This window comes from Oryx dammah, unplaced genomic scaffold, assembly GCF_014754425.2.
Source record: "Oryx dammah isolate SB20612 unplaced genomic scaffold, SCBI_Odam_1.1 HiC_scaffold_16, whole genome shotgun sequence".
In the NCBI taxonomy this organism is placed as follows: Eukaryota; Metazoa; Chordata; class Mammalia; order Artiodactyla; family Bovidae; genus Oryx; species Oryx dammah.
Window position 1 is genome coordinate 19,137,228 of NW_024070200.1, and position 20,676 is coordinate 19,157,903.

Genomic DNA, 20,676 nt, shown 5'->3' on the forward strand with positions numbered 1-20,676 from the left:
TGATTTTTTTAAAGAGTATTTTATTTTATCTATAGTTCTAAAATACATGTTTAAATCACTAGTCTTTGATTTATCCTTTTAGGCATAATCTATTTATTGCCTGATAAAATATCTGAGGATTTATCACAAACCATCCCTTTCTTCCACCATCACACAATTGTTAGAACATGACTCTTAATTGTTCTCTGTGCTTTATCTGTAACTACAGGAGGTTAAAGATGTATTTATTTTTCCATCATTTCTTGAAAGCATATATAAACTCCTTACTTTATTAAGTGAAGTTACTATTTATCTTTTGTTTTATTTGCAACTTATCTTAACTGCAAATTCAGTTACTTCTACTTTCACATTATCAACTTTTCTGTCCTTTATATTCACCTGTATATTGTTAGTCAATACTTAATAGCATTGTTTGTCTACAGGTTGCTATTAAATGCTCACAATAAACTCAAAGTGAACTTTTATGTCATGATTAGTTTTTAATGTTATTTGCAGCACAGACAAGTAAAATACGACTGCACGTTTTCTAACATAGCATTTTGTGTTTCCTTCAGTTTTAGATTCCCTTTCTTTAAAAAAAAAAAAATAGAACTGACATTTTTATCACATTTTAGGTACTCTCATCATGTTATAGATGATATAAAAATCTCTGATTTCCTCTCTGTCTCTTTACTCTCATGTGATGGGTGTGTGCCCCTATATATTTGTTTCTATCTGAAGCAATAAATTTTCATGACTGCTAACCACATCTAATGGATTTTTTCCTCATATTTTGTGCCTTTTTCTTTCTTTCTTTGCACTTAGATTAAAAAACAACAACAACAACCTTTTAGAAATTCTCTGATAAAAGAGTGTGGGAGTGAAATTTCTGAGATCATGTATGTCTAAAAATATTGCTCACTTTTCTTTACACTTGACTTAATATATTAGCTGGGTATATTCAGTTCAGTTCAGCCACTTAGTCATGTCTGACTTTTTGCAACACCATGAACCACAGCACACCAGGGCTCCCTGTCCATCACCAACTCCCGGAGTTTACTCAAACTCATGTCCATTGAGTTGGTGATGCCATCCAACCATCTCATCCTCTGTCTTCCCCTTCTACTCCTGCCTTCAATCTTTCCCAACATCAGGGTCTTTTCAAATGAGTCAGCTCTTCACATCAGGTGGCCAAAATATTGGCATTTCAGCTTCAATATCAGTCCTTCCAATGAACACCCAGGACTGCTTTCATTTAGGATGGACTGGTTGGATGTCCTTGCACTCCAAGGGACTCTCAAGAGTCTTCTCCAACACCACAGTTCAAAAGCATCAATTCTTTGGCACTCAGCTTTCTTTATAGTCCAACTCTCACATCCATACATGACTACTGGAAAAACCATAGCCTTGACTAGATAGACCTTTGTTGGCAAAGTAATGTCTCTGTTTTGTAACATGCTATCTAGTTGGGCCATAGCTTTCCTTCCAAGGAGTAAGCATCTTTTAATTTCATGGCTGCAGTCACCACGTCCAAGGTAAGAGAAACCCAAGTAAGACGGTAGGCACTGAGAGAGGGCATAGGAGGGCAGACAGACTGAAACCACAATCACAGACAATTAGCCAATCTGATCACACAGACCACAGCTTGTCTAACTCAATGAAACTAAGCCATGCTGTGTGGGGACACCCAAGATAATGGGTCATGGTGGAGAGGTCTGACAAATGTGGTCCACTAGAGAAGGGAATGGCAAACCACTTCAGTATTCTTGCCTTGAGAACCCCATGAACAGTATGAAAACGCAAAAAGATAGGACACTGAAAGATGAACTCCCCAGGTCAGTAGGTGCCCAATATGCTACTGGAGATCAGTGGAGAAATAACTCCAGAAAGAATGAAGGATGGAACCAAAGTAAAAACAACACCCAGATGTGACTGATGATAGAAGCAAGGTCTGATGCTATAAAGAGCAATATTGCATAGGAACCTGGAATGTTAGGTTCATGAATCAAGGCAAATTGGAAGTGGTCAAATAAGAGACAGCAAGAGTGAATGTCAACATTCTAGGAATCAGCAAACTAAGATGGACTGGAATGGGTGAATTTAACTCAGATGACCATTATATCTACTACTGTGGGCAGGAATCCCTTAGAAGAAATGGAGTAGCCATCATTGTCAACAGAGTCCAAAGTGCAGTACTTGGATGCAGTCTCAAAAATGACAGAATGATCTCTGTTCGTTTCCAAGGCAAACCATTCAATATCAAGGTAATCCAAGTCTATGCCCCAACCAGTAATGCTGAAGAAGCTGAGGTTGAATGGTTCTATGAAGACCTACAAGACCTTTTAGAACTAACACCCAAAAAATATGTCCTTTTCGTTATAGGGGACTGGAATGCAAAAGTAGGAATTCAAGAAATACCTGGAGTATCAGGCAAATTTGGCCTTGGAGTATAGAATGAAACAGGGCAAAGGCTAACAGATTTCTGCCAAGAGAAAACACTCTTCATAGCAAACACCCTGTTCCAACAATGCAAGAGAAGACTGTACACATGGACATCACCAGATTGTCAACACTGAAATCAGATTGATTATATTCTTTGCAGCTGGGTCTATTACCCTACACCTAAAATAAATTTCCTTCCATCTATTAAATGTATTGTCCCATTCTATGCAAGTTTCTGAAAGTCATTCTTTTTTGGATTATATTTTTTACTTTCTAGAGCTTTTAATATGTCTATCATTGATGTTCTGAATTTTTTATTACTGTAATACAAATTTTCAATTTTATAATACAAATTTTCAATATACATATATTATTTAATTTTGGGGGGTAGGCATTTACTGAGTTTATTATATGAACTCATTATTTTATCTTTCAGCCCTAGGAATCACTTTTACTTTAAAAAATTCATTCTCTCCATGTTTTTGTTTATTTCCACATATAAATCATGTCAGTTAAAAGTTGAATTTTTTAGATTGCATTTCCTTGTTTGCTATCTTGGTAGCATACATATTTATTTCACTTTCTTTGTGTTCTCTTTGAAGATATTTAATCAATTTAAACCAAAAATTTTACCAGAATTTTGATATACAAGATGTGCTTGTGTATTATTATTTATTTTTTAGATACCTTACTTGTTATGGATATAATATTTTAAATAATAGCATTAATAATATCTTAGGAGTTTTATGTTTTTCTGGACACATTATTTATTTTGGATTATATATCAATGGACATGAGTTTAAGAAAGTTCCAGGAGTTGGTGATGGACAGTGAAGCCTAGCATGCTGCAGTCCGTGGGGTTGCAAAGACTTGGACATGACTGAGTGACTTATCTGAACTGATATATTTTGTATTCCAAGTTTTCCTCAAATTCTTATGATTTCACACTACTTAAGAAAGAGTCAATAAATATGGTTGTTTATGAGTTTTTGTAGGGCAGGTATAGAGAGCTTCTCTTTGGCCAAAAAATGGCTATCGTATTGGTTATTCTTAAATGTCAAAACGCTAGGGGTTTTTTAAGAGCCTGTTATTTTTTTCCTGCCTACAGTGTGTTCCTTAAGGTATCAGGAAAACAGTTGTCTGCTGTTTTACATATTCCAATTGATTCCCCATTCTTAATCTCATATCTCAATTCCACATTCTATATTGCCCGGTTCATTTTCTCTAAGTTATGAGTACTGTGGTGTTGGAGAAGACTCTTGAGAGTCCCTTGGACTGCAAGGAGATCTAACCAGTCCATTCTGAAGGAGATCAGCCCTGGGATTCTTTGGAAGGAATGATGCTAAAGCTGAAACTCCAGTACTTTGGCCACCTCATGGGAAGAGTTGACTCATTGGAAAAGACTGTGATGCTGGGAGGATTGGGGGCAGGAGGAGAAGGGGACGACTGAGGATGAGATGGCTGGATGGCATCACTGACTCGATGGACTCGAGTCTGAGTGAACTCCGGGAGTTGGTGATAGACAGGGAGGCCTGGCGTGCTGCGATTCATGGAGTCGCAGAGTCGGACACGACTGAGTGACTGAACTGAACTGAACTGAACTGAACTGATGAGTACTTTCAATGGGGCACAAATGCAATGGACTTCTTTCTGACATATAGCACCTATTTTTCACTCTCAATTAAACACTCAGTCTTTTTTCCACATTTATGAATCTTTTTAAATGGCAATGTCTGCTGATGGTGCAGCCTTTGTTGAGATTATATTATTTAAAATATTTCCTTATTATTTGTGATCTTCAGAGAATTTCTTACCACTTTGAATATGAAGTTAATTTTTACTTTTTAAACAGAAGACTTTGCTTGTATGAAACAAAAATACCTATAATTATGATATTTTCTACAGTCTTTTATATTTTAATTCAAAAATATTAATAAATATTAATGTCTACCTACTCAATATTCAGGGTTAGTACTAACATATTCAATTATTCATATCTCATCAACTTCTTAGGATGCTATATGCTTAAAACTTTTAATGTCAAGAATATGTCTCAGCATATCTTAATGGTTAAAAAGTGTATGTATATAAAAAGAAAAGTGTCTGGGAAAAATACATCTGGTTTAGGTCACCTATTTTCTGAGAATTTCTAAGTAACAAAAGGTTTAAATTGCTAAATATTTTTTGAATATCAGACATGTTTAGTGTTTTACATTCATTATATCATTTTAATTTCTGTAGTAGAACAGAAATTAGAAGGTATTCTTATTCAAAGTTGCACAATCTTGTTCTTAGATTAAAAGATATGTTCCAAGATGCAAAGCAGATAAAGGTCAAAGCAAAATTTGAAACAAAAGATAACTGCTTCTGCCACTTCTGCTCATGTCATCACATTATATTAAAATGTTGTTGCTGTTCAGTCACTAAGTCTTATCTGACTCTTTGTAACTCCATGGACTGATGCACACCAGGCCTCCCTGTTCTCCCCTATATTAAAATGGAATAAATACAAATAAGAACATTTAAATAAGTTTATAATCAGATTTCTAAATTAATAAAAGTTGTATATAATAAAAAGTAGTATATAATAAAATTTATATTTAAAATGAGAAGCTAGTAATATATAAGGCACATTTAAATACTATTTTATCTTCTAACTTATAGGATATCTTTACATTTAATGATACTGATTGTGAATCTCAGTTTTCAGTCTTTCTATAATCTAACCAATTTTGAACACATAACAATGAACAACATAAACATAAAGCAATCAAAATGTTTTATTTAAAAATCAGACATCTATAAAGATACCAAACCGGGAAAGATACATGGCTCTATTACCACAAAAACAAAAAAAAAGATAGTGCATGATTAAAATGAAGTTACAAAAAACATTTGAAATGCATTCACACACTTACATTGTAGGCCAACAGTTCTCGTTCATTAAAACAAATAATGATAACAAACTTAGAAAAGATATAATTAAAAACGATATACATTTTAATATAGCTTGTGCCAAAAGTATTCACAGTAAAATGCTTTGTTCTTAGAATTGTAGGTACATGTATATGAAAATAAGGTAATCCAGCGGAGTAGTAACTTGATGCAGAACATAGTTGTGTTGGCATTTTTGATTGCACAACTGCTGAAATGCTGCTATAGAGAACAAACTTCTCTGCAAGTGACGTGTCATGTGGTAAAAAGAAATCTCCCACTGAAAAATGCTCATCCTTTTCTGCACTCATTATATCCTGAGATTGTTGAATTTTCAGGTCTTATCTTTTCCCATTTCCACACAAAGTATGCTCTTTTTTTTGTAATGCAGCCACATTAGCAGACACAGCTTCACTCTCTTCATACTGACAAGGATGCTGAAAATATTGTTGCTAAGCAACTGGATGCTGCACATTGGAACTCCCATTTTTTCTGATGAAAGTGACAAGAGAAAGATAGTGACATCAATAGCTTTCTGATTTTTTTTAAAACAGTTGCAGTGAAAAGAGAGGACGGTGGGCTCAGTGAAAGAAAAAAGTCAAAAGGCAGAAAAAGAGGAGTTCTGAACATCAAGAAAAATAACTGTGAAAGGAATCCTAAAAGAAGAGTATATCTGATTCATAGAAATGGATGCAAAAGCATTAGAAACTAATCCAAAAAATAAATGAGAGCTCTGTATGTAAAAATTGTCTTGGTAAAATAGATGGTCTACTAATGAAGAAAACCAAAAATGAAATACAAAGTCTTGATCCTTAAATCAAATGAATTAGTGCATTGAAACTTCCCTAACCCTTCCAGATTCCATTTCTTTTCTCTTATATATGCTTCCAAGTTTGGCTTTTTATCTCTGAATCAGAGTTTTGGTCTTTGAAATTTAACAGATGGTAAAAAAATGAGACTCTGAAAAAGAATAAAGAGGTAACAGGGATAGACAGTTTTGAATCTCTCCAAGAAATAAAAACTCTGCACTCTTATTCAGCCTAATGAAGAGAGACCATCTAAATAATAATGGCATAGAAAGATAGAAAAGCCTTTGGATAGAATTGAACGTAATCGGAAATGTATGAACTGTGGAAAACAAAGCAGTGATAGTGATGATGGATAGATGACTCCTTTCATTTCAACTTGAATGACTATAAGAAGTGAAGTTGCTCAGTCGTGTCTGACTCTTTGCGACCCCATGTACTGTAGCCTACCGGGCTTCTCTGTCCATGGGATTTTCCAGGCAAGAGTACTTGGTGTGGGTTGCCATTTCCTTCTCCAGAGGATCTTACCACAAGGGGAGCTTGAATGAATATAACATCAAACCAAAGATGTAAGAAAAAAAAAGACCTTGAAAAAGCACAAATACTATTAACAGTAAGCTACAAATTATCAGTTTGAGATATTTTAGATGTATATTTAAGTCCTGATTTTAAAACTTTCTATTAGATCACAGCATCTGGTCCCATCACTTCAAGGAAAGAAATGGGGGAAAATGGAAACAGTGACAGACTTTATTTTCTTAGGCTTCAAAATCACTGCAGACGGTGACCGCAGCCATGAAATTAAAAGATGCTTGCTCCTTGGAAGAAAAGCTATGACAAACCTAGACAGCAAATTAAAAAGGAGAGACATTACTTTGCTGACAAATGTCCATCTAGTCAAGGCTATGGCGTTTCCAATATTCATGTATGATGTGAGAGTTGGACCATAAAGAAGACTGAGTGCTGAAGAATTGATGCTTTCGAACTGTGTTGTTGGAGAAGATTCTTGAGAGTTCCTTGGAAAGCAAAGAGATCAAACCAGTCAATCCTAAAAGAAATCAACCCTGAATATTCATTGGAAGGATGCTGAAGCTGAAGCTTCAATACTTTGGCCACCTGATGCAAACAGCTGACTCATTAGAAAAGACCCCGATGCTGGGAAAGACTGAAGGCAGAAGGAGAAGGGGGCGACAGAGAATAAGATGGTTGGATGGCATCACCAACTCAATGTGCATGAGTTTGAGTAAGCTCACAGAGATAGTGAAGAACAGGAAAGTCTGGTGTGCTGCAGTCCATGGTGTTGCAAAGAGTCAGACATGACTGAGCGACTGAACAACAACAAATGTGTTAATTAAGTTCTTTGAACTTCAGTTTATGCTTCTGTAAAATGACAACGGCATCTAGCCTTTAGGGTTTGCGCTGTAAATGCAATAATACGCCAAGCTCTTACCACATGCCCTGATTTCTTTCACCAAGAAGAGCAATATATTCACTAATGGTTATAGTGTAAAATGAAATATTTACTATGTGATGTGCAAATTTTTACTAATTTTGCCCATCAATATTATTGCACAGTCGACCACTGTCGGTTGAGGGGAGCAACTAAGAAATACAATCCATTGTTAATCTAAAGTTACAACGTTTAGTGAAAAAAGTTCATCCTATTCTTCATTGGGAAAAATAGATTAAAAAGGTAGTTCTAAAATTTTATTTTATGAAATACTACATTCTCAACTCTTCAGTTTTTAAATATCTGGATTGTAAATTCGGTTCAGAAATTTAATTTATTCTCTCAGTACAGCTCTGCCTTGAAACAGAGACTGGTCCATGTCCATGAAAAATTTAAAGAAAATTGAAAGCTCAAGGAAGACAAATAGCAAACTGTTGATTTCATTCTAATTAACTTTGTAACAGTTTCTTCCTGGCGTAGGTTAGTATGAATTGCTTCTTGCATTGTGTTGTATGTTATGTTCCTGAGAGATGGTTCTTATCACCCAAAAGAAAGTGCACAGAATTAGGGTAACTGATTCTGGAAGAGGGTTGGCGTGGCGAAGCTGAAGGTGGACTCATTAGAAGTAGAGTATTCTATGTGATTGGTTAGGAGTGCATATTTGACTTTCTCTGGTTGGCGCTGATTTGGAAGCAGGGACACAAATTAGAGAAGCTATTAGTCTTTCAAGTCCTCACCATCTGTGGGGCGATGGTTACAGATGTTATTGTTTAGTGTCCTGGATTACTATAGATAGTAATCTGCAATTCTGATTTACATCAGGTTGGTTCCTGGGTTGTTTACTGTAGTTAAGGGGTTGGTTTCCTGGGTAGATTGTTGTACAACTTCAGGTTGTGGGTCAGAGATCTGTTTTTATACATGATCTGACCATTGTCCATTTGTATATTTGGCCTCTCAGTTCACTCTCCTTTATGGTAAATAAGTGCATATTTTCCTTGGTGACTAGTGTGAACTTCTCATTTTTATTGAGTTTAGGGATCCCAGTATGATGGAAACAAATCTCCCTGTGGCTACAGAGAAAAGCCACCACGGAGATGCTCAAGGGTGCTGCTGCTCCCCTCGTGAAGTTCTTGCAGCCTCAATGAAGTAAGTGCTCTGTGGACTTTCCCAGAGGACATACTAAAGAAATAAGTAAAGAATGTCTTGCACAATAAATCTACTCAAGTATTCTGCCATCCCTAAGCCTTTGTGTACCTTTCTAAATACCTTCTGACATTTTAAATTATTGTAGGTCATTTTTGGTTTGATAAGTCAGTCACCCAACCAAGCAAACTACTAGAGCCATTTGATAAGTCAGTCACCCAACCAAGCAAACTACTAGAGCCATTACCAGCTTCTCAAGTCTAGCCATGAATTCAGGCTTTCTGCTGATGATGCTATATCAATAAATATGTGCTGATTTGACTTGTTATTATTTATACTCTGATCCCACATTCATAGCAACCACAGAATTCTATAAATTGGAAAGTCATGCAATTCCCCTGTTATGTAGCATATCTTCTTATGGGTCACTTCTTATATCTCACTCTTTAATACATGCTGGGAATTCAGTCTAGTTAAATATTTAAAAGCAGGGAAATGTGGTAGGGATAAACATTGGAAAGGGTTATGCTATGCTATGCTAAATCACTTCAGTCATGTTCGACTCTGTGTGACCCCATAGATGGCAGCCCACCAGGCTCCCCCATCCCTGGGATTCTCCAGGCAAGAACACCGGAGTGGGTTGCCATTTCCTTCTCCAATGCATGAAAGTGAAAAGTGAAAGTGAAGTTGCTCAGTCATGTCCAACCCTCAGCAACCCTATGGACTGGAGCCTACCAGCATCCTCCGTCCATGGGATTTTCCAGGAAAGAGTACTGGAGTGGGGTGCCATTGCCTTCTCTGACTGGAAAGGGTTAGCAATCCACTATAATGAAATCACCATTGGAGGGACAGTTTCTTCAGGCAAGCAGAGTGTCCTTCATATAGGTAAAGGATACCTCTGCTGGCAAAGAAAGTTCAGTAGGACTTAACAGTTCATGGTTTCTAGCTCCACTGGAATCTGCTTATTGGTCACATGAGCAGACTGTGGTCTGCAATTGGCCACATTCCCATTTTTAAGATCCCATCCTTCCTTTCCTGAGATACACTGTATGATTAGGAGTATAATTTGCATTGTAACTCAGTCACCTACAGGATCAGATTTTGGATATTATTTTCAGAAAGCACAGCCCTATGGCTACAAAAGGTAAGTATTACTTTTAGAGTAATCACAAAAGCTTCTAGGTCCCTTATGTAGACCTTGAGGTGAGAACTATTAGGCTTGAGCTTAGCATGTTCTCTCTGGATGCTCTCCAGTGCTGTTATGATATGTCAATATAATCCCTCTATTTACTGACATTCTCTATGGCAACAAATGCTCTGTCACTAGGAATTTTGCCTTTTGTAGACACTTGTATTAGATTCCATTCTGTCAGAAACAGTATCAATATAAAAGTTTGTATTAGAGCTCAACAGAAGAAGCATAAGCACTCCAGTATGTGAAGTGAGAGCTATATTACAGAGATTTGACAGCATGCAATTGTGGCAGTGAGTTAAATAGTCTTTTTTAGTGCCTTTGTGTCTGAAGCTGAAGGCTGAAGTCCAAAGGGTGGAAAATCAAAATATAAAGGGGAGAACAGAGACAAGCTTAATCTCATGAGAATAAACTAGGACCCAACAAGCATGAGCAGGCTAGAACATACATGGTTCCAAAGAATAGCAAGAAGAGATAAGAAAGCCTTCTTCAGCGATCAATGCAAAGAAATAGAGGAAAATAACAGAATGGGAAAGACTAGAGATCTCTTTAAGACAATTAGAGATACCAAGGGAACATTTCATGCAAAGATGGGCTTGATAAAGGACAGAAATGGTATGGACCTAACAGAAGCAGAAGATATTAAGAAGAGGTGGCAAGAATACATGGAAGAACTGTACAAAAAAGATCTTCACGATCCAGATAATCATGATGATGTGATCACTAATCTAGAGCCAGACATCTTGGAATGTGAAGTCAAGTGGGCCTTAGAAAGCATCACTACAGCCCTTTTGGCTCTCTGAGTGGCACCATGGTGGTTGGCAAGAACAAGTGCCTTACGAAAGGAGGCAAAAAGGTAGCCAAGAAGAAAGTGGTTGACCCATTTTCTAAAAAGATTGGTATGATGTGAAAGCACCAGCTATGTTCAATATAAGGAATATTGGGAAAACATTGGTCACGAGAACTCAAGAAACCAAAATCGCATCTGATGGCCTCAAAGGTCGTGTTTTTGAAGTGAGTCTTGCTGATCTGCAGAATGATGAAGTAGCATTTAGAAAATTCAAGCTAATTACTGAGGATGTTCAGGGCAAAACCTGCCTGATTAACTTTCATGGCATGGATCTTACCCGTGACAAAATGTGCTCCATGGTCAAAAAATGGCAAACCATGATTGAAGCTCACGTTGACGTCAAGACTACCGATGGTTACTTGCTTCATCTGTTCTGTGTGGGTTTTACTAAAAAGTGCAACAATCAGATTCAGAAGACCTTTTATGCCCAGCACTAGCAGGTGCACCAGATCTGCAAGAAGATGATGGAAATCATGACCCGAGAGGTGCAGACAAATGACTTGAAAGAGATGGTCAAAAAATTGATTCCAGATAGCACTGGAAAAGACATAGAAAAGGCTTCCCAATCTATTTATCCGCTCCATGATGTCTTTGTTAGGAAAAATAAAAATGCTACAGAAGCCCAAATTTGAATTGGGAAAACTCATGGAGCTACATGGTAAAGGTAGTAGTTCTGGAAAAGCTACTGGGGATGAGACAGGTGCTAAAGTTGAACAAGCTGATGGATATAAGCCACCAGTCCAAGAATCAGTTTAAAATGCAGACTCTTAATGGTGACAAATAAAAGATCTTAATTGTGGTAAGAAAGAAAAGAAAGAAAGCATCACTACGAACAAAGCTACTGGAGGTGATGGAATTCCAGTTGAGCTCTTTCAATCGAAAGATGATGCTGTGAAAGTGCTACACTCAATATGCCAGCAAATTAGGAAAACTCAGCAGTGGCCACAGGACTGGAAAAGGTCAGTTTTCATTCCAATCCCAAAGAAAGGCAATGCCAAAGAATGCTCAAACTACCACACTATTGCACTCATCTCAACATGCTAGTCAAGTAATGCTCAAAATTCTCCAAGCCAGCCTTCAGCAATACGTGAACCATGAACTCCCTGATGTTCAAGCTGGTTTTAGAAAAGGCAGAGGAACCAGAGATCAAATTGCCAACATCCACTGGATCATGGAAAAAGCAAGAGAGTTCAAGAAAAACATCTATTTCTGCTTTATTGACTATGCCAAAGCCTTTGACTGTGTGGATCACAATAAACTGTGGAAAATTCTGAAAGAGATGGGAATACCAGACCACCTAACCTGCCTCTTGAGAAACCTATATACAGGTCAGGAAGCAACAGTTAGAACTGGACATGGAACAACAGACTGGTTCCAAATAGGAAAAGGAGTACGTCAAGGCTGTATATTGTCACTCTGCTTATTTAACTTCTATGCAGAGTACATCATGAGAAACACTGGGCTGGAAGAAACAAAAGCTGGAATCAAGACTGCCAGGAGAAATATTGATCACATCAGATATGCAGATGACACCACCCTTATGGCAGAAAGTGAAGAGGAGCTAAAAAGCCTCTTGATGAAAGTGAAAGAGGAGAGTGAAAAAGTTGGCTTAAAGCTCAACATTCAGAAAACAAAGATCATGGCATCCGGTCCCATCACTTCATGGGAAATAGATGGGGAAACAGTGGAAACAGTGTCAGACTTTATTTTTCTGGGCTCCAAATCACTGCAGATGGTGACTGCAGCCATGAAATTAAAAGACGCTTACTCCTTGGAAGAAAAGTTATGACCCACCTAGATAGTATATTCAAAAGCAGAGACATTACTTTGCCCACTAAGGTCTGTCTAGTCAAGGCTATGGTTTTTCCTGTGGTCATGTATGGATGTGAGAGTTGGACTGTGAAGAAGGCTGAGCACCGAAGAATTGATGCTTTTGAACTGTGGTGTGGAGAAGACTCTTGAGAGTCCGTTGGACTGCAAGGAGATCCAACCAGTCCATTCTGAAGGGGATCAACCCTGGGATTACTTTGGAAGGAATGATGCTAAAGCTGAAACTCCAGTACTTTGGCCACCTCATGCGAAGAGTTGACTCATTGGAAAAGACTCTGATGCTGGGACGGATTGGGGGCAGGAGTAGAAGGGGACGACCGAGGATGAGATGGTTGGATGGCATCACGGACTCGATGGACGTGAGTCTGAGTGAACTCTGGGAGATGGTGATGGACGGGGAGGCCTGGCGTGCTGCGATTCATGGGGTCGCAAAGTCGGACACGACTGAGCGACTGAACTGAATTGAAGACTGGAAGTTATGGTCATTCTACCATGTTCAAACTTACTAACTGGACATCCTAAAAGAGATGTTGGAACATGTCTTTTCTGGAAGTTTTATAGAATTCTTCTGTTAATCTAATTATATCAGTTCATCTTTTGTCTCGTGTTCCTACTATTTCTCATTGATCTATTTTACCACTGAGTGGTTAAGTATGGAACTAATTCTTATTAATCCTCTAGGAATTAAGTGTATCTTTTCAATCCAGATATATGTGACTTTCATCAAGTTATTAAAACAGGCTGTCACTATCTCATTTTACATAGCTTCTACTATGTCCTGAGGTAATTTTTAGGACTGTTTATAACTATATTTCTCTTCTTTTCTGTACATGTAAGACTTACACATTACATCTCTCTGGAGTTGAGCTTGGATGTGTGACTTACTATGTATGGTGATTATACTCTGCAGAAACTGGCAAGTATCACTTTTCACCTGAGGATTTAAGATCTAGTTCATAATTTCCCTGTTAGGAAAAGTATCATTGCTCCAGATAATACGAGTTCCATTAGTTTATGTTGGTAGCTGGGATAACTGGTGGTGACCTTCATGACTGATGTGAACTTCCAGATTTCTCAAAGGCAGTCTTCTGACTATAACACCCTGCATTTCCAATAGTAATAAGGTAAGCCCTGAATTCTTACTATCAAATCTTTCCCTTTGCTTTCACTTCTGTTTTCCTAATTTACAGACTGGCTGATACATGAACTTTTTATAAAACAGGCTGGAAGTCTAAGGAGTAGGGAACATAAACCCAGCACATGCATGTTTCACAAAAATTGAGATAGGGAGATCTGGGAAACTTTTCTCTACTTGGCAGGGATGTTTGAGGGCTAGAAATTACTTCTACCAAGAATCACATTACTACACTGGTACTCTTTATGGTCAGAGATGAGAACACAACAATCATTATTTGTATAGAGGTCACCTACATTTTCTATTCCATCTAGAGAAGCTCTGTCCAACACAGAAATCACTAGTCTCCTGTAGCTATTGAGTATGTGAAATATGGCCAGTCCACGCCAAGCTGTGTTTTCAGTATAAAATATGCATTTGATTGAAAACATCAGGACCAAAAAAAGAGAAAAAAAGGAAGTGAAATATATCATTATTGATTTTTTATATTGAGTACATGTCAAAATGATAGTTTAGATGTAACTGTTTAAATAAAGCTTATAATTAACACTAATTCCGTCTGTTTCTATTTTAGATTTTAAGTGTTTTTATAAGAAAAAATTTAAATTATGAATTTGATTTACATTATATCTGTACTGAATAGTATTAGTCTGGACTTTGAAGATCAAATATGTCTATTATCTATAGAATGATTTCTAGTGAATTTTCCATTAAGTAATCACCATATTGAAGTTCTAAGTTTTAGTACTGCTTAAAGGAAATTCCTTTAAGAGATTTATTTACTATTGAGAATAAATTATTATTTATCTATTTTTGAAATTCTAGGCTAGTGTGAATAGTATGTATATCTGTTGTGGTTATAGAGCATTTGTTAATTGATATGTTTGACTTTTTATATTAGACAGCCCAGAAATGGCTATTCTTCAAAGTTTTATTAAAAATGGGATTAAAGATACCCAAAGTCTAATTTCATGTCTAGATTTTCAATATCAGACTTCTGAGATGTAAATTTCATTCCTTGTCACTCAAATATATCTTCCAATTTGACTTAAAATGTATGACTTTTGAATTTGATCAGATCCCTGAAATTGTTTCTTATCCTTCACTGAATTTATTATAAGTCCACACGACAAAGTTAGTGATTTAAGTAATTGATCCAATTTCCTCTCTTTCTCAAATAATATTAGCCTATATAACCCAAGTGCCAAATTTGAATTTTGCTAAGAGAGTAGTTTTGGGAGAGAGAAAATAATGTAAAAAGTATCTGTATCTGATAAAAAGTTGCAAAGCTTATAAAGAGATTTTCAGGTTTTTTGATAATGTTATATGAATGATATATACTATATGTATGTAAAGAAAATAATGAGAGTTTTCAGTGCTATTCTAATGCTGGATAGAGATGAAGACGCAAACAAATAATCTAGGCTAGTGATCACAGTATCTCCTAGAAAACAAAATGGTGGATGGTGGCTGTTTTCCTTTTGTATAACACTTTTTGCTTTTTCAAATTCCTTTCACATATTTTCATATAATAATTCACCTTAAAAACATTACAAAAAGAGAGCTTTAATAATGAAAAATAAATATTTAAACAGTAGGCAGTCTTCAAAGTAGTTTATATGCAGTAACTCAAATCCCACAAAAAAAAATTAGATATCTTAACTATCTCTATTTTATAGCTGAGATAACAAAGGGACAGAAAAGCTACATAACTTTCTGAAATTCCCTTGTATATAAGGGCAGAACTAGGATTTGAACTATCAATTTAGATCTATGGTCTATGTTCTTAATTATACTAATTTTACAGGGAATGGTAAGTGCCTTGCTGTAAGTTATAGGAGTTAAAGTTTATTATTTTTATATTATTATCATTATTATTTCAATACATGGGAACTATAGTGAAGAAAGTATAAGATGAAGAACAGACTGAAGAAAAGGAAGAAAGAAAGGAAGGAGCAAAAGCATAAAAAAATTTGAAGAGTTTAATATTACTATGCAAGTTTTTATCACTCAGTTCAGTTCAGTCACTCAGTCATGTCCAACTATTTGCGACCCCGTGAACCACAGCACACCAGGCCTCCCTGTCCATCACCAACTCCTGGAGTCCACCCAAACCCATGTCCATTGAGTTGATGCCATCCAACATATCATCCTCTGTCGTCCCCTTCTCCTTCTGCCCTCAATTTTTCCCAACATCAGGGTCTTTTCAAATGAGTCAGCTCTTCACATGAGGTGGCCAAAGTATTGGAGTTACAGCTTCAACATCAGTCCCTCCAATGAACACCCAGGACTGATCTCCTTTAGGATGGACTGGTTGGATCTCCTTGCAGTCCAAGGGACTCTGAAGAGTTTTCTCCAACATCACAATTCAAAAGCATCAATTCTTCGGTGCTCAGCTTTCTTTATAGTCCAACTCTCAAATCCATACATGACCACTGGAAATACAATAGCCTTGCCTAGATGGACCTTTGTTGGCAAAATAATATCTCTGCTTTTTAATATGCTATCTAGGTTGGTCATAACTATCCTTCCAATGAGTAAGCATCTTTTAATTTGATGGCTACAATCACCATCTGCAGTGATTTTGGAGCCCAGAAAAATAAAGTCTGACACTGTTTCCACTGTTTCCCCATCTATTTCCCATGAAGTGATGGGACCGGATGCCATGATCTTAGTTTTCTGAATGTTGAGCTTTAAGCCAGCTTTTTCACTCTCCTCTTTCACTTTCATCAAGAAGCTCTTTAGTTCTTCTTTACTTTCTGCCATAAGGGTGGTGTCATCTGCATATCTGAGGTTATTCATATTTCTCCCGGCAATCTTGATTCCAGGTTGTGCCTCCTCCAGCCCAGTGTTTTTCATGATGTACTCTGCATAAAAGTTAAATAAGCAGGGTGACAATATACAGCCTTGATGTACTCCTTTTCCTATTTGGAATCAGTCTGTTGTTCCAAGTCCAATTCTAACTGTTGCTTCCTGACCTGCATATAGGTTTCCCAAGAGGCAGGTCAGGTGGTCTGGTATTCCCATCTCTTTCAGAATTTTCCACAGTTTATTGTGATCCACACAGTCAAAGGCTTTGGCATAGTCAATAAAGCAGAAGTAGATGTTTTTCTGGAACTCTCTTGCTGTTTCCATGATCCAGTGGATGTTGGCAATTTGATCTCTGGCTCATCTGCCTTTTCTAAAACCAGCATAAATATCTGGAAGTTCACGGCTCACGTATTGCTGAAGCCTGGCTTGGAGAATTTTAAGCATCACTTTACTAGTGTGTGAGATAATTGTACTTCTTTTTTAAGTTAGTAATTAAAATATGAACCAGGTATATATGCCCCTATGCCCTGCTAATAGATTGTTAGGTTCAATTTAAAATTCTATATAATATTATGAGTAGAAATACTTTGATATTAGATTTGTAACTCATTCTGTTTGTGATATTACAGATTCATCCCATTAAGAAAACACATAGGAATGACTAGAAATTACATTGAAAACTTTTTTTGTGTAAAAGTATCAGAAAGTAATCCAAAAAATAAATAAGAACTGTGTATTATCTATTCAGTCACATCAAAAACTATAGAAGGTTTATGTGTGTGTATCTGTGTGTGTGGGCCTCAACGAAAAATTGATTCTAAATATAAATGGCACCACAACGGATCAAAACGAGCCAACATGATCCTAGACTATTTTATGAAAATGGAGAAGTTAGTACATTTACTATCTGATAATTAATAATCCCTGTAAGGCTGAGATAATGTAGTTAGGGTGGTTTTGGCAAAACAATAGGCAAATAGACCAACAGAACAGATCTAAGTCCAGAAATAGACCTATAGGAATACAGTTATTTAATCCACAGCAAAAAAAAAAAAAGAAAGTGAAAGTCGTTCAGTTGTGTCTGACTCCATAATGTATTTTGAATTCCTAAAATAAAATGTTTATAGTTAAGGCAACTACATTTTAAAAAGCAGTCAAAAGCCTTGAATAAGTAGCTCACAAAAAATAGTACCTGAAGGCCAACATGAAAAATGAGAGAAATATCTCATTCCAGAAGGTTCAAGTAAAGCCATGAAGGGATGTCACTAGGCATCCAACAGAAATGCTGAAACAACAACACTGACAATTGCTAATGAGGATGCAAAAGAAACTAGCACTCACACTCTGCTAACGGGAGTGTCATCTGATGCCACTTTGGAAAGCTATTTGGAAACATCCACTGTCTCTGAATATCCTATTGTGCTTTGCTGTGATTAGTCGCTCAGTCATGTCAGACTCTTCAACACCCCATGGACTGTAGACCAGTTGGCTCCTCTGTCCATGGGATCCTCCAGGCAAGAATCTGGAGTGGGTTGCCATGCCCTCCTCCAGGGCATTGGCAGGCAGGTTCTTTACCACTATCACAACCTGGGAAGCACAAATTTAGTGGCTTAAAATAACATACACAATTGTTTAGTGTTATCTTACAATTCACCAGTCTCACAGAGCTGGAATCAAGATGTCAAAAAGGCAGTGTTCCTTCTGAGGTTCTAGTAGAGAACCCGTCTCCTTGACTTTTTCTGTCCCTGGGGCTGCGTGCATTCCTTAGCTTGTGGCCATCTCCTTCATCCTCAAAGGCAGCTGTGTAGCATCTTTGTGCATCTTTCTCTGGCACTCCTATCTTCTAGTCTTAAGGACCCTGGTGTACACTGGGGCAACCTTTGTAATTCCAGATGACTTTCCCATTTCAAGGTCCTTAACACATGAAAAATTCCTTTCACTAAGTAAATTCGCAGTCACTGGCTCTGGTAGAACAGTGACATCTCTGTGGGGGCCATTATTCTGCCTATCACACATATCTTTCAACCACTGTCAGAGGTCTTAAAACGAAATTTTTGTCCCTTAAACATGCTTTTTATATATATATATATATATTACTATCCTGGTTAAGACCATTACCATCCACATAAGAAATCAGTTATTGTTCATGTTAATGAATGTTCATTCTTTCTCCCTCACAGTGCATACCGAATTAATAAACAAATAATGGAAATTATGACCTCAGTTTCCCATACCTCATCCTCTCCCTTGCTTATGCATTATTCATTCCCATACCATCTCTGCCTTGACCTAATGTAAAAATACCTTAATTAGATTTCCTATCGTTAACACTATCTTCCTTACTCTCAAATCTATTATTTATTATGTTGCTAGATTTTTCTTTTTAAAGGGAAAATATGCCATGTTACAGGCTTCACAGGTGTCTCTGGTGGTAAAGAACTTGCCTGCCAACTCAGGAGATGTAAGAGATGCGGGTGAGATCCCTGAGTTGGTAAGATCCCCTGGAGAAGCGCATGGCAACCCACTCCAGTATTCTTGCCTGGAGAATCCCATGAACAGAGGAGTCTGGCAGGCTACATGCCAGGGGTGGCAAAGAGTCAGGCAGGGCTGAAATGACTTAGCGTGCACGCACACACACACACACACACACACACACACACACACCATGTTACTCTCTATATCAACCAAAATGAAGTTTTTTTTATCAAAGGTAAGAGATGTTTATGATGCCAGCTCAACCTACCTTTCACTCTCACAGACCAACTGTGTTATTTAAATTGTTGTATCTCAGCTCCAAATCTACTACTATCCATTGGCATTCTGGCACTGCGACTCTGCAAAACCATGAAATCAGAAGATAATGATTATCTTCGTGAAAAACTACTCCTGTCTTGTTTTTAAGCCCTTGTCAGAGACTGAATACCTGACATAAAACATCAAGTGATGAAGGTATCTCAGCAGTCTGCCAAGAAGTGCATGTTATCTAGCTCAGCAAGTCAGAAGTTCGGGTGTTCATAGCTAGAGCATATCATCAGACAAACCGGATGTGCGGCCCCAAGAGATCACGCATGCGTGCTCAGCCGTGCCTGACTGCCACCCCATGGGCTGTAGCCCACCAGGCTCCTGTCCATGGAATTCTTCAGGCCAGAATATGGGAGTGGGCTGCCAAGCCATCCTCCAGGGAATCTTCCTGACTCAGGGATCAAACCCAGGTCTCCTGCATTGCAAGCAGATTCCTTACCATCTGAGCCACCAGGGAACCAGAGGCACAAGAGAGGTGCGCCAATAGGTGGCTGAGACTCTCAGGGCAACTGCTCGGGTTTCATCCTTTCCTTTCCTCAGTCTGCATCTACAATCTGGAAGTACACAGGCACCACCATCTTATTTGAGGTATAAACTTTTTGCTTGTTTAAAAAATTGTTTTCAGGCCATACTTGTAACAATCAGAATTGGACTCCTGGAACACCAGTCTCAATCAACAACTTCCTGGGAAGACAGCAGTGCAGAGAAATTTTGCCAATAGACAAAACCCAGGGGAGTATACTTAAGTCATCTATTTTATATTAAGAAATGGTTAGAAATATGGATCTGGACAGATTAATGGGTGATAGCTCTGCTTTGGCCTTATTGTCACGAACTGGAAAGAATAGAATGGAAAGATTAGAAGAGAACAAAGCATAGGTTTTGAGAAAAAGATAATGGATATTAAAACGTCCGCTTTTATTTGAAGCTCAGCAGAATGAGTATATATACATACTGGCCAACACGAAGTCTCTTTCCCAGCCATTCTGGTACCTAAGTATATTGTGGTCATGATTAAAAAAAAAAAAAATAGAGTCTAGGTATGAACTCAACAAAAATGAGGTTTCTTCACTGAGTCTGACCTGGTTATCTGAGTGTCTTATCTGTCAACAGCAGAGGCAAATGTTGTCATGATATAGAGCTGTCACAGTTCTCTAGATGGACCAGCCACACAGCTGGTGGCATATTGACCACACTGGATCCCTGCCAATATGGAGATGTCAACTACTTTGCTTCACTGAAATAAACATGTAGCACCTTCAACGGACATGCATGTCATGTTTACAACTCTTCCACTACCGT

The 20,676-nt window shown here is 37.5% G+C and overlaps 1 pseudogene; it reads left to right on the plus strand.

The window, feature by feature from the left end:
* Window positions 1–10,747: 10,747 nt before the first annotated feature.
* On the plus strand, window positions 10,748–11,599 carry LOC120875045 (annotated as a pseudogene).
* The last annotated feature ends 9,077 nt before the right edge of the window (window positions 11,600–20,676 follow it).